We start from the raw sequence: 12213 nt of genomic DNA, 5'->3' as shown, positions 1-12213 counted from the left end.
TAGGAAAACGTCTAACTGTATGTTAGAAGGAGTGGAAATGAGATGACAGAAACTAGAGAGGCCTGTGAATCATGAAAAAAAGCAGCCCACTCAACTGGATATAAAAAGAAAGACACTTTATCCCTACACCCAAGATGAGAGCTAAGAAGAAAATGGAGTGAGTGGTCACAGCCAGGTGCTACTTCTAGAATCAGCCAGGGCACTGCCCCTGCTTTCTACCTTCTTCCCAGATCCATTCAGAAGAGGAAGTCAAGAGAATGCCTAAAAAAGTATAGTTCCCTAGAATAAATGCCCACATCTATACAACACAGTGTTACATCATTGAAAAACAAACAAAGAGCTCTATACACAGCTATGGAGTAGAAGCCAGAATTAACTTATTGCTGAGTAGGAAATGCAAGGGGGAGAAAAACATACAAGGATACTACCGCTTATATTTAAAGATAATAAAGTTAATCTAATTATTTTTCAAAAAGCTACCTATGAAGCCCTGGCCATGTAGTTCAACTGGTTGGAGCATTGTCCTGATATGCCAAGGTTGCAGGTTTGATCCCCAGTCAGGGCACATACAAGAATCAAAAATGAATGCATAAATGTGGAACAATGAAAATCTCTCTCTCTCTCTCTCTCTCTCTCTCTCTCTCTCTCTCTCTCTCTCTCTCTCTCACCTTCCCTCCTTTACTCTCCTTCTCCGTCTCCCTCTCCCTCTCCCTCTCTCTTCTTCTCTTCATCTCTTTCTCTCCAAAAATCAATAAATTAATAAAAAAACGTTTTAATAAAAGCAACCTATGGGAAAAGAATAAAATGTAGTGGAGGAAGCAGTGATAAAAGCTAGATTTCTAAAACAACAATAACAGAAATATACCTTTATCTCTAAATTATCTTTAGAATGGCAAAGGTAAAATGAAATCTTATACATTTAAAAAAAATTATAAGGGTTTATTAGAGTTTATTTGAGCCAAACTGAAGATATGCCAGGAAGCAAGATCTCAACAGACTGAGAAAAATGCTTCCCAAAGTTGTATTTTAAAATAACCTAAAACGGAAACTTATAAGTTGAAGCAAATAAACCTAACTGTGCACTGCACAGTAAGAAACAATTTTAATTATGATTGTATGGAGGAATTTGACTGGAGAATGTAGTGGAGCATAGCAAAAGGAGACAAAGAACTAAAAAAAAAAAAAATTAAAGCATTTTCAGTAATCATAGTTTTGGTGAGGAAGTAAGTATCATCATTCTGAGATTGTTTGTGTATTATGAGATAATAAATGAGTAATTATGCCAGTGCGACTGAGAAAGAAAGAGATACAAACATAATATTCATAAAGTTAAATAAAAGCTCCCTCATCCTAAACCTGAATGGAAAGAAACTAGCAAGAACTTTATCTAAAACTGATAAGAGCCCTGACAGTGGGGAAGGTCCGCTGCCCGTGTACTGAGGAACTGAGGGCTGCCAGCAGCCATGTGGTGAGTGTGCAAGGGCCTTACCCCAGCCACACCCGGAGGTGACTGTGGAGCAGGCTGGCACCTTAGAGTGCAATTAAGCCCCTACATTTGGGGTAGTTTGTTACACAGTAAGAGCTAACTGATACAAAGGCCATGTTGAAAAGACCCCGGAGTCAAACTTAGTAAGTTCCTACTGGCCAAAGTTGAGTGGCAAGAAGAATAACTGCAAAAGAAAGACACAGAATATGCATAAGTTCATGAAGTCATAATTGAGAAATAAAAATGAAATGGTCCCCTTTGGAGGATCAAAAGAATCACCTCATTATTTTGAAAGCTAGAAGATAAAGGGAAAGGACCCAGCATTTCCCTGGCATTTCCTAAACAAACTGCATGCCAGAGCAACCAAACAATTGTTATAATTGTTGAGGAGAAGTTCCTTTTTTCAAGATTTCCAGCTAATAAATGACGATGGAATGAAAACACTGGAATATCACCGTCTTGCAACCCCTGGTGAATTAATGGCACCAGGAAGTGACCATCAATGGCTGCTAACTGCACCCTCTATGAGACAATCAGACATGGTGTGCATGCTGACTAAAGGACCAGCACTCCTGCCCAGAGTCTCCTCCCTCAGGAACCACCAAGAAATTCAGGGGCAGGGTGCCAGGGGGCAGTCAGCACAACCCAGCTTCTGGGAAAGCTGACAGATAAATGAACTCATTTACTCAACAACAATAACAAGTTGCAAGGAATATAAAGATGGAATAGTAATCTATTTAAAAAGATTGGATCTCAATTCAAACAGAAAAGGGTGTTTGAAATTATATGTAGAGAATGTTAACACTGACCAGATATTTGATGATATTAGGGAATTATTATTACTATTTTAAATATGATGATTTCTATAAAGTCTTAATCTTTTAGAGATTACTGAAATATTTACAAATAAAAATGATATGATGTCTGGGATTTACTTCCAAATGACCCAGGGCTGGAGGAAACAGGTGCTGGTGGCACCTGGCCACCTCCAGATGAACAGGCACAGAACATGTTGTAAACACCGCTCAGAAACTAGAGTGGTTCACAGAGAACCCATTTGGCTTTTCCAATCCAGTGTGACGAAGGGTGGCTATATGAAGCCAATAATGGCTTTAAAGACATACAAGAGAAACCCCTCCCATGTGCAAGGTGCTTCCTTCCACTCCTGCCCCCCAGGAACACCCCATGATAAGCAAATATTTCACAGACTATCCCCTTTCCTGCAGCATTCCACTGCGGAAAGTAGATCCTGCCCAGCAAGAGAAATGCATGGGTGAGGTTAATACCAAGCCGGCCACATCTAAATTCTTCCCATTCCTACATGAGTCATTTATTTATCGGCCACATGCTAACCTAATTTGTCTAGATCTCTCATTTCAAAACCACTATGGAGGTTCAGAACCTGTGGAGGTACAGAATTGTGGAGGTACAGAACCTGTAGAGGTACAGAATTATCCAGGGATCTAAGATTAGAAGTAGTCCTGATGGGTGACCGCTTGTCAATTCTTGTTTATAACAGGAAACAATGTCGCTGCTACCATACCTGCTGTCTGGGTTGGAAGCCAGAGGTTAAGTAATGCTCCAGCTCAGAGCCTTATCCTTATAAGGCCCAGCTCAGAGCCTTACGGGGCTTTCCATGCTTCATTTATTCTAACCTGTAGGTCAGCACAAAAGCACTTTCCTAGCTTTAAAGTAACATCCATTCTATAAAAAATAAAAAATAAATAAAAAAAAAGAAAACTAGGAAAGATACTGACTGACAGACCATTATATAATGAGAGCATCTTTCTATTCCCACTCCTGAAATCAAAACCGGAGATGCAAGGAGGGTTTCAAAGGTTTCACCGCCTCCTTGACACTGTATGATTCAGGTGTGGTGGTGGGGGAAGGGGATGGTGACAAGTTCACTGTCCTTGAGAATCCCTAGTTTTCCTCTTTCTCAATAATAATTCTCTGTGCCCCAAAAGATAGGCAGCCCGGCTCAGACACTTATTAGTCAAAAAGTAGCCCAGCAGCAGCAGCATTGGCCCGGGGGAACCTGTTAGAAATGAGGGATCTCAGGCCCACCCCACACCTACTGAATGGGAGGGGACCTGCACGGTAACAAGAGTCCCAGGAGATTCCAATGAGCACGCGTGTGAAAAGCACTGCTCTGACGTTGCATTAATATGACAGAGTGATAACTGGTGTTGCATTTACTCTCATGAAGTCAACTCCACAATGTTTGTACTTTGTACACTGGGAAACTCACCAACTTTGTACTTTGACCTTTAAAGTTACTTTTTAAATTGCATGGGAGAACATGCATACAGCCTAAGTCAGCTGACACTGTTTTCACCCTTTGCTCTTAAATTGTATGTTAGCTTCTGACCAAGAGCAACAAATGCTAGATATATCGGATCAAAGTAGTCACCCGAGTGCCATCACATCCAGGCTCTCCTATTCTCACCACTCCAGCCTGCTGACAGCTTCCAGCCCTTTCCAGTATCAGTGTCCTCTGTTAACAAACAGCTTGAAGTCGTTTTAAAAGTAATCCCAGGCCATCAAGATTAGATAGAGGCCATCTGTTCTAGAAAGGAAACCTCACAAATAGCAATGTCCTATCCATACTGTTTCCTTCTTAAGCAAAGAAAAAAGATCTATCTTGAATCCAAATATAACCTAACAGCACAATGTTTATAACAAAGATGCTAGCTAGAATTATAGCCATAGAGAGCAAATCTCACTCTAGTTCATGAAAATACTTATGGAAAAGCCAGTGTAATCTCCATAGTGGTTATGAAGGTTGGAGTTATTAAATGTTGAAACTAACCCTTTTGTGCATTCATCTCTTGTAGATTGCAGGAAGGCTGTCAGACTTTCACATATTTCAGAGAGGGAGAGAAGCTCCGGGCCCTTCTTTCCCTTCACACCCTACTGACCAATCCTGCTCAGCCCCCTGACTCACTGGAGACTATTGCCTGCTCACAGCCTCTCCTTCACCCCAGGTGACTTAGGGCCCATCCAACAGCCTTATCTCCCACTCCCTCACTCCCACAAAACTCTCGGTTAGTCTTGCCCAATCTACCCACTGTTTGCCATCCTCAGCCACATCTCCCCACTCCGTAGCTACTGTCTCAGTCAGGCCACCATCATCTCTCCCTAGTCTCTCTGCCTCCAGCCTCGCCCCCTCCCATCCACACTCCACTCTTACCATGAATCTTCCGTGCTCGAAACGTCTTCAGTGATTTCTCAAAGGCTACAGAATAAAATCTAATTCTCTGCAGTGTTCAAAGTCCTTTGTGATCTGACAGTCAACACTGTGTCTGTCCTAGCTCCTCTCCTGGCCAACTCCCAGCCATCCCTCCAGACTCAGCTGAGGCCCCAAACCCTTAGGAGAACCTTGGCAAGCCCTCTGCCACACCCCCTAGTTAGATGGCCTACCTGCTTGCTCACCCACCAAACTGGGAACCCCTCAAGAGTAAGAACTCTGCCAGCTTGGGTTTACATCCCCAGACCCTGGCATAGTACCTGCAACTTTGAGGTAATCGTGAAATGGTGTTGCATGTGATGGACTGACTGACTGAAAGCCTAAATCAGTGTTTCCCAAACTTCTCTCATGATGAGAATCACCTGGTGGAGTTGTTAAAACACAGATTCCTGAATCCCAACTAAGAAGTGCTAAACTAGAATTTTTGGGAACATATAGGTAAAATTGTATACTTAACTAGTGCTCTAAGACAGATATTATATACAGAGCACTAAGTTAGGTATGCAATTTTACCTATATGTTCTCAAAAATTCTAGTTTAGCACTTCTTAGTTGGGATTCAGGAATCTGTGTTTTAACAACTCCACCAGGTGATTCTCATCATGAGAGAAGTTTGGGAAACACTGGCCTAAATGAATGGTTCTACCCCAGCCTCCTCTTCACCATCTTCATCTTCTGCTTAATGCCATGTCTCTTATAGTTCCCCTAGCATCCTTTGTTCTTGCTTTCCCACACTCTACATTATCTCCCCAACCACATTGTCAAGGAATGATTTACTCAGGTCTAGTGTGATTCACTTACCCTTCATATGCCTACCTCACTTAGCCCACTTATATGGATTTTATTCCTGCTGATGTTATCTCTCCAATTAGTCTAGAGCAGTGGTTGGCTAACTCATTAGTCAACAGAGCCAAATATCAACAGTACAACAGATTGAAATTTCTTTTGAGAGCCAATTTTTTAAAAATTAAACTTCTTCTAATGCCACTTCTTCAAAACAGACTTACCCATGCCATGGTATTTTATGGAAGAGCCACACTCAAGGGGCCAAAGAGCCACATGTGGCTTGCGAGCTGCAGTTTGCCGACCAAGAGAAGAACCCAGATTCCTTCATACTCCACCAAGCACAAGGGGGCAACATTCGCAATCTCGCTCAGTGCTCTGTCTCATTCCTTCAGCTGAAAACTGTGAAAAACCAGGCACTGAGAGTTTCCCCAGCTCGGGTCAATTTCCTCTGACATTTAAGAAACATGGGAAATAAATCTTGACATTTTTCTCATATTGAGGAAAAATAAATAATCCTAAAATACTATTTGAACATTGATTTGATAATAGAGCCAAATGAACTATGTCTCTCCCTGGCCACTTTAGTGAATTGGGTTTCTCAACCGAAAAGTCAATTATGGTCCCTTCATACAAATAAGTAATTTATTTGAAAGGTCTGCAAACTAGATCATAAGATGCCATAAATGAACCAGCTGGAGTACATATATGGAGTTACTGATCAATGTTGGGGTGGAGTGAGGTAGGAAGGAAAGAAAAAGATGTAAAATATCCAATCAGAAAAAGTGATAAAAAAATATATATATTAGCTCTCAGATATGTGAGTAGGAGAAAGCTTATTTGGGGGGAGGGGGGAAAAACCTATATTAATTCAAATGTTTTTAAATTATCCAGCAATTCTAACTGGTTCCACTTGCTCACTGGTGGTATCATGGCCACTACATAATAAAGAGCCTGCCTGTATGGTGCTGAATCTCCTAACTGAGCCATTCGCTTGGAAGATCCTAGAGATGGGCTTATTCACCCCGAGTTCTGAAGTCAATCAGTTCCCCCCAAATTCACCTTAATACTTATATAAGAGGAACCAATATTTAACTGACTTCATATTGCAGGACACCCAACAGCAAAAATAAAAATAAAAAACTCTGATGTAAAAAAGAACGTGTGACCTCCCCAGGTACTATGTGGGAAGAAGCCCAAGGAACATTGTTGAGTGGAAGAAAGAACAAGTAGCAAAACAGTCTGCCCATGCTCTGGTCTATAATGCAATAAACACAGTGAGGCAGAACATGCAAATCCATGCTCCCAATGCCCAGAACATCTCAGAACATTCCAGAAAGGATGAAGAGGAAGCATTAGTAGTGGTTACCTCTGGTCCCCTCTGGACCTTGTTGGAGGGGTGGAGCGGGGAGAAAATGAAGTGAATGTTTCACTGCTGGAATTTATTGTAGCATGACTTCATATTACTTTTATACTTAAAATAAATTTAGTTAATTCAAAGACCCAAAGTCCCTAAATTAAAACTTTGGGTGGCTCCTCAGTGCTCTAGGGCTGAGTCGGCGTCCTTACATGGCATCTAAAATGAGGGCTGGCTTATCAGCCTCCTCTCCTGACTGCCCAGACATACAGAGGACCGCCCCACCATAGATATATAGGTATCCTGGTAGCTGCCTGATGTGCCTCCCCCCACAAACCCCTCTGCTCCTCTTTTCCCCCAATGCCTCTCTGCAGATGGTGCTCAACATCCAAAGCCAGCCCAGATTCCCCTCTTTTGGGCAGCATCCCTGATCCTCAATGCTCAGTGTTTGCTCAGTCCATCTGCTAGACCCAACAGCGCTTCTGCTAGACCCAACAGGCGTCCTGATTAAATCTGAATTTCAGATAAACAAATAGTTAGTATAACGATATCCCAAATATTGCATGAGACATACTCATCCTTTACTGTTGGTTGCTAGCCCGGAGGAGGACACCAACTCTTACCCAGGGGTGTGCACCCAGAGGGCAGTTCCCGTGAAATGCATTTGTATCAACCTCCATTTTTCAAGCCCAGGGAGTGACTGTCTTCAATGACACCCACAGCACCAGTGGAGTACTGGAGGTCCACAAATATGCCACCTCACTTATGTTAAAGAGTGCAAACAAACTCAGGGAGAGCTGTTCGCCTGAAGCCCTGTTTCCCATCCCCTTCATGGCTGGTTCCGAGCCCTCAAAGACTCTGAGTCTGCTGACTACACTTAGTTGCTCCTCTTGGTATCCATAAAACCCACAACTCAGTTTTTGAGAAAAAATCCAGGGGAAACAGATACTGAAAAAAAAATTACAGAGTGGATTTTTCAGGCAATCACCCTGACTTCCCTTCAGCTCCTCAGAATGTGCCTCACCTCACAGACATCAGGGAGAGGCCAGCAGCACCATGACCTACTGGTACATCCAAATGCCAACCTGGAGAGGCAGCCAGTGAGAAGTCTGTGCGGCCTCCCCTCCATTCCCCGTGGGCGGCCACGATGAGTGAGCCAAGGACAACAGCGCTGTCAGGCTCAGATGCTCTGAGTGCCTCATGCTAAGTAAAATCCTCCGCTGACCCCTGAGAAAACAGGAGGGAGCTATTAAGCTGAGTCTTTTACGATCTTCCCTGGTCTAGAGAGGGTGTAATAAACCTAAAACACTAGGCAAAGAGCCAGCTATTAAGGTTAGGATCCCAGAGAGGCAGACAATCGTAGGAGGTTAGCATGCAGGGCACTCATTAAGGTGCCCTTGGGATGGGAGAACACCTGGAGGGAGGAGGAGGCAGCAGCAGCACTGGGCAGCTGCAGCACAGGCCTAAAGACAGCCTGGGCAGACCCTGCAGGCAGTCCTGGAGCTATTGCAGCCCTTCAGAGATGCCCCGGTTGGGACAGATGACCAGGTCTTTACACTCCCACAATGAGCAGTCACGAACTGTGGGCTGCCTGGTGAGAGGCTGGCAGTGAGGGCCAAGCCCACAGTACCCCAGCAGGTGGACAGCAAGCTTCAGCAAAGGAAGCTCTGGGCAGCAGGCATGGGACCCACCACACTAACGCTCCTGAAATGCATGCTGTAAGGCAGTGGTCGGCAAACTCATTAGTCAACAGAGCCAAATATCAACAGTACAATGACTGAAATTTCTTTTGAGAGCCAGATTTTTTAAACTTAAACTATATAGATAGGTACATTGTTAAATTAATTAGGATACGTGGTATTTTGTGGAAGAGCCACACTCAAGGGGCCAAAGAGCCGCATGTGGCTCACGAGCCACAGTTTGCTGACCACTGCTGTAGGGCAGCCATCATCCCAACTCCTCAGCAGAGCGTGATGGGCAAGAAAGGCGGCAGCTACTTCCTCTGTTTCCAGCTGAAATACAGATAGACTAACAATCAGAACTGTCTCAACACAAGTGAGTTGCCTTGAGATGTGCAGAGTCCATCACTAAGGAGGTTTAGTCGAGGCTAACAAATGCTTAGCTGGGTCACTGGATGGGAAGATGGGTGCATTCATTCCATCCACAAATAGTCTGTGAGTACTGTTGACATGCCAGATAATGCTCTCAATGTAGGGGGGAAAGTGGTAAAGGATACAGACAAAGTCCTTCTGGAATCTGTACTTCAGTGAGGGGGTGAGGAAAAATGAATACAATAACATTCTGGATACTACTAACTATAGTAAAGAAATGAAAGGGTGACCATGGCAGAGGCAGGGAGATGATTAGTCAAAAGACCTCACCACAGGGAATGTGGGAGCAAAGACCTGACTGGGATAGTGCTGAGGGGGCCAGGCAAGATCTGGAGAGAGCATTTCAGGCAAAGAGAATAGCTGGTGCACAGGTCTGGGGGCAAGAACCAGCCAGAGATTTAGGGGACAAGCAAGAAGGCCTGTGTGACTGCAGAAGAGAAGGGGGAGGCCAGAAAAGGAGGCAGGCCTTAATGGCCTTGGTTCAATGGCTAAGACTTTGGAACTGAAATGGGATATGAAGCCAAGAATATGGGAAGGTTTTGGGTACAGGGGAATGGCACAATCACACTTAAGTTTCCAAATGATCCCTCTAGCTGCTGTGCACAGAAACCAGGGAGGGGGGTGTGAGTGGAGCCAGGGCCCAGTGAGGAGGTCCCACAGGAGATGCCGGGCCAGGGGTGAGAATGAAGATGCACCCAAAAGACAACGGGGCCAGATTTGGATTCCCAAGCCCTGCTGATCAACAGAAGCATCTGAAGAGCCTAACCCACACCCACCAAGTGAGAATCCCACCGGGGGACCAGGGATCTGTATATTTAACCTCCTAGATGCTGATGACCAGCCAGGCCTAAGAGTCACTGCCCAAGTCGGTCAGTGAACCCTCCTCACCTCTGCGGAGCTGGGACTCTATACAGTGAGAAAGCGTAATGCCTTTCAGCTCTGAGATGATGCTTTGCTAGGTGATCTCGGCCTGTCCTCATATGAAACCCAATTCACCTTTCCCCAACTCCAGACAGAAATCCAGAACGAGACTGCCTTTTGGGTTACCCCCTTCACCTGGGGCCTCTCATCTGAGCCCTACAACACCAAAGCCGCTGAGAAACACTGTGAAGTGGGGACAAAAAGCAAGGAGCAAAAGCAGTATGAAAACTATCATCCAGTCTGTGGTAAAACAGCAATCAGGGATAACACACACATTATTGGGTATGAACCTAAAGAAGGCTCATAATCGGTACCACTCTAGAAGCGCAGGAGTGAAGTTAACTCACCCAGGGCATCAGGCTTAATTCTGTCGTGCAAGCCTGGTCCCAGGTGAGAAAATCTGAAGAATTCCAAACATTAGAAAATTCAAGCCCAAAACCATAAATGACTAAATGCTGCTCAAGATTAAAGATGATGACACTTTCACTGGTTATTGTGGATACTCTGCAGGGAGGACAACTGGAGCCAAGAATGTGAAGGGCTGAGAGCCAAGATGAGGCTGGGGGAAATGGAGCACTTGACGGAAAGAGGATGAACTCAGAAGACAGGAAGAGACCTAGCCCAGGACCTCCCCTCACACAGAGAAACTGAGGCCCCAGGGGGTTAACAGGTGACTCACTCCAAGTTGCTACTAGTCAGCATTGTGAAAGGTTAGAGGAATTAAGCAAGAATCAATACTTCAAATCCAGAGAAAAATGCTGAGAGCAAAGCCAGCCCCCTAACTTGATTTCAGCTATGTCCTCCCATGGGAACACAATGGGCCAATCAACACAGTTAGGGAATTCATACAATAGTACTTTCCAAACAGGGCACATAGTCACTCAAGCGCCCACCTCCCTCCCATCCCATTCCAAAGAACTCCTCCTTTCAAGACTCACAAAGACCCTCATCATGCTGATACCTCTGCCTGGATTATCCTTTTTTTTCCTCCCTCTCACTTTTCCTTCACCCTTCCAGGAGGTCTTCCCAGACACCTCCTAGTCAGACAATTCTGTGAAATATTCCTTTACACACCACAGCAATTTCCACGTTCTGCTTCTGTTGGCCAACATATTTGTCTTTCCCACCAGTCCAGCCGCTTCCTGAGGGAAGACAGTGCCCTAGTGCCCTATCCTTTGTATTTCCACAATACCCAGCAGTCCTTCCATACAGCCAAGCACTTGGATGAATGAAGGAATAAGCAGTCAAGGAATGAATAAAGAGCTGAAATAAAGAAAAAAGATACTATTCTTGAACTCAAGGACTAAAATAAAGTTAATGATTTAAAATTCATCATGCCCTAGCCAATTGGGTCAGTTGGTTGGAGTGTTGTTCCATGCACCAAAAAAGGTTGTGGGTTCGAATGCTGGTAAGCCTAGGTTGCAGGTTCAATTCCCAGTCAGGGCACATACAGGAGGCTTCTCTCTCTCTCTTTTTTCCTCTCTCTCAAATTAGTAAACCTATCCTCGGGTGAAAATTTTTTTTAAGTTTATTATATACATTTTCAATTTTTAAATACAGATGTGTTTTTTCTATAAATATCAGTTAACTTGGCAGATGCCAACTCAAAAAAAACAGAAACGAAGCGTGGCTCTTCCTGCAGACCCACAGCTGTGTCTCTGACTCCAGGACCAAGGCATAGTGACTCTGTCTCTTCTGAGACACAAAAGGAGGGAAAAGGATGTGCATATGACCAAACTTCTTCAATATTTTTCTCCAAAACACACAAACAACATATTCTTAAAAGAAAAGTGGACATCTAAGAGGAGTGATAGAAATATAAATATTGAGAACATAAGAGCATTTACTCATATTTCCTTTTGTTTCCTGTGTTCAGACATTGGACCAACTATCAAATGCCCTGAGATATTCCTCTTTAGTGCTGCAGCAGCAGGAAACACCAAGAAATTAGCGTTCTCTGCTCTTACCCACTCCATCAATGCAACCCTCTCTCCAGATTTATCTGTTTTAGAAAAGTGTTCTGTGACAGCTTTTGAAAGAAAAAAAAAAAAAAGAAAAAAAGAAAAAATAAATAAATATATATATATATATATATATATATATATATATATATATATGTAGTTTTTTTTTTTTTTTTTTTTTTTTTTTTTGCTGGCCTGTAAAAAGAAAATTGACTCATTTTACTATATTGCCAGCCAAATATACCAGCTAGGAGAAAGATGTGCTTCAAAATACTAAATTGGCCGGGACCAGTTTGGCTCAATGGATAGAGCGTCGGCTTGGGGACTGAAGGGTCCCGAGTTCGA

At 43.6% G+C, this 12213-nt stretch overlaps 1 protein-coding gene across 4 annotated transcripts in view; it reads right to left on the bottom strand.

Moving 5' to 3' along the window:
• Window positions 1-12213, bottom strand: part of KIF16B (kinesin family member 16B) — a 252717-nt gene that overhangs the window by 219083 nt on the left and 21421 nt on the right. The window lies entirely within an intron of this gene.

Source organism: Pipistrellus hanaki, assembly GCF_964339955.1.
Source record: "Pipistrellus hanaki genome assembly, chromosome: 6".
Taxonomy (NCBI): Eukaryota; Metazoa; Chordata; class Mammalia; order Chiroptera; family Vespertilionidae; genus Pipistrellus; species Pipistrellus hanaki.
Note: the sequence above shows the minus strand (reverse complement) of the source record. Positions and strands in the feature narration are given on the sequence as shown.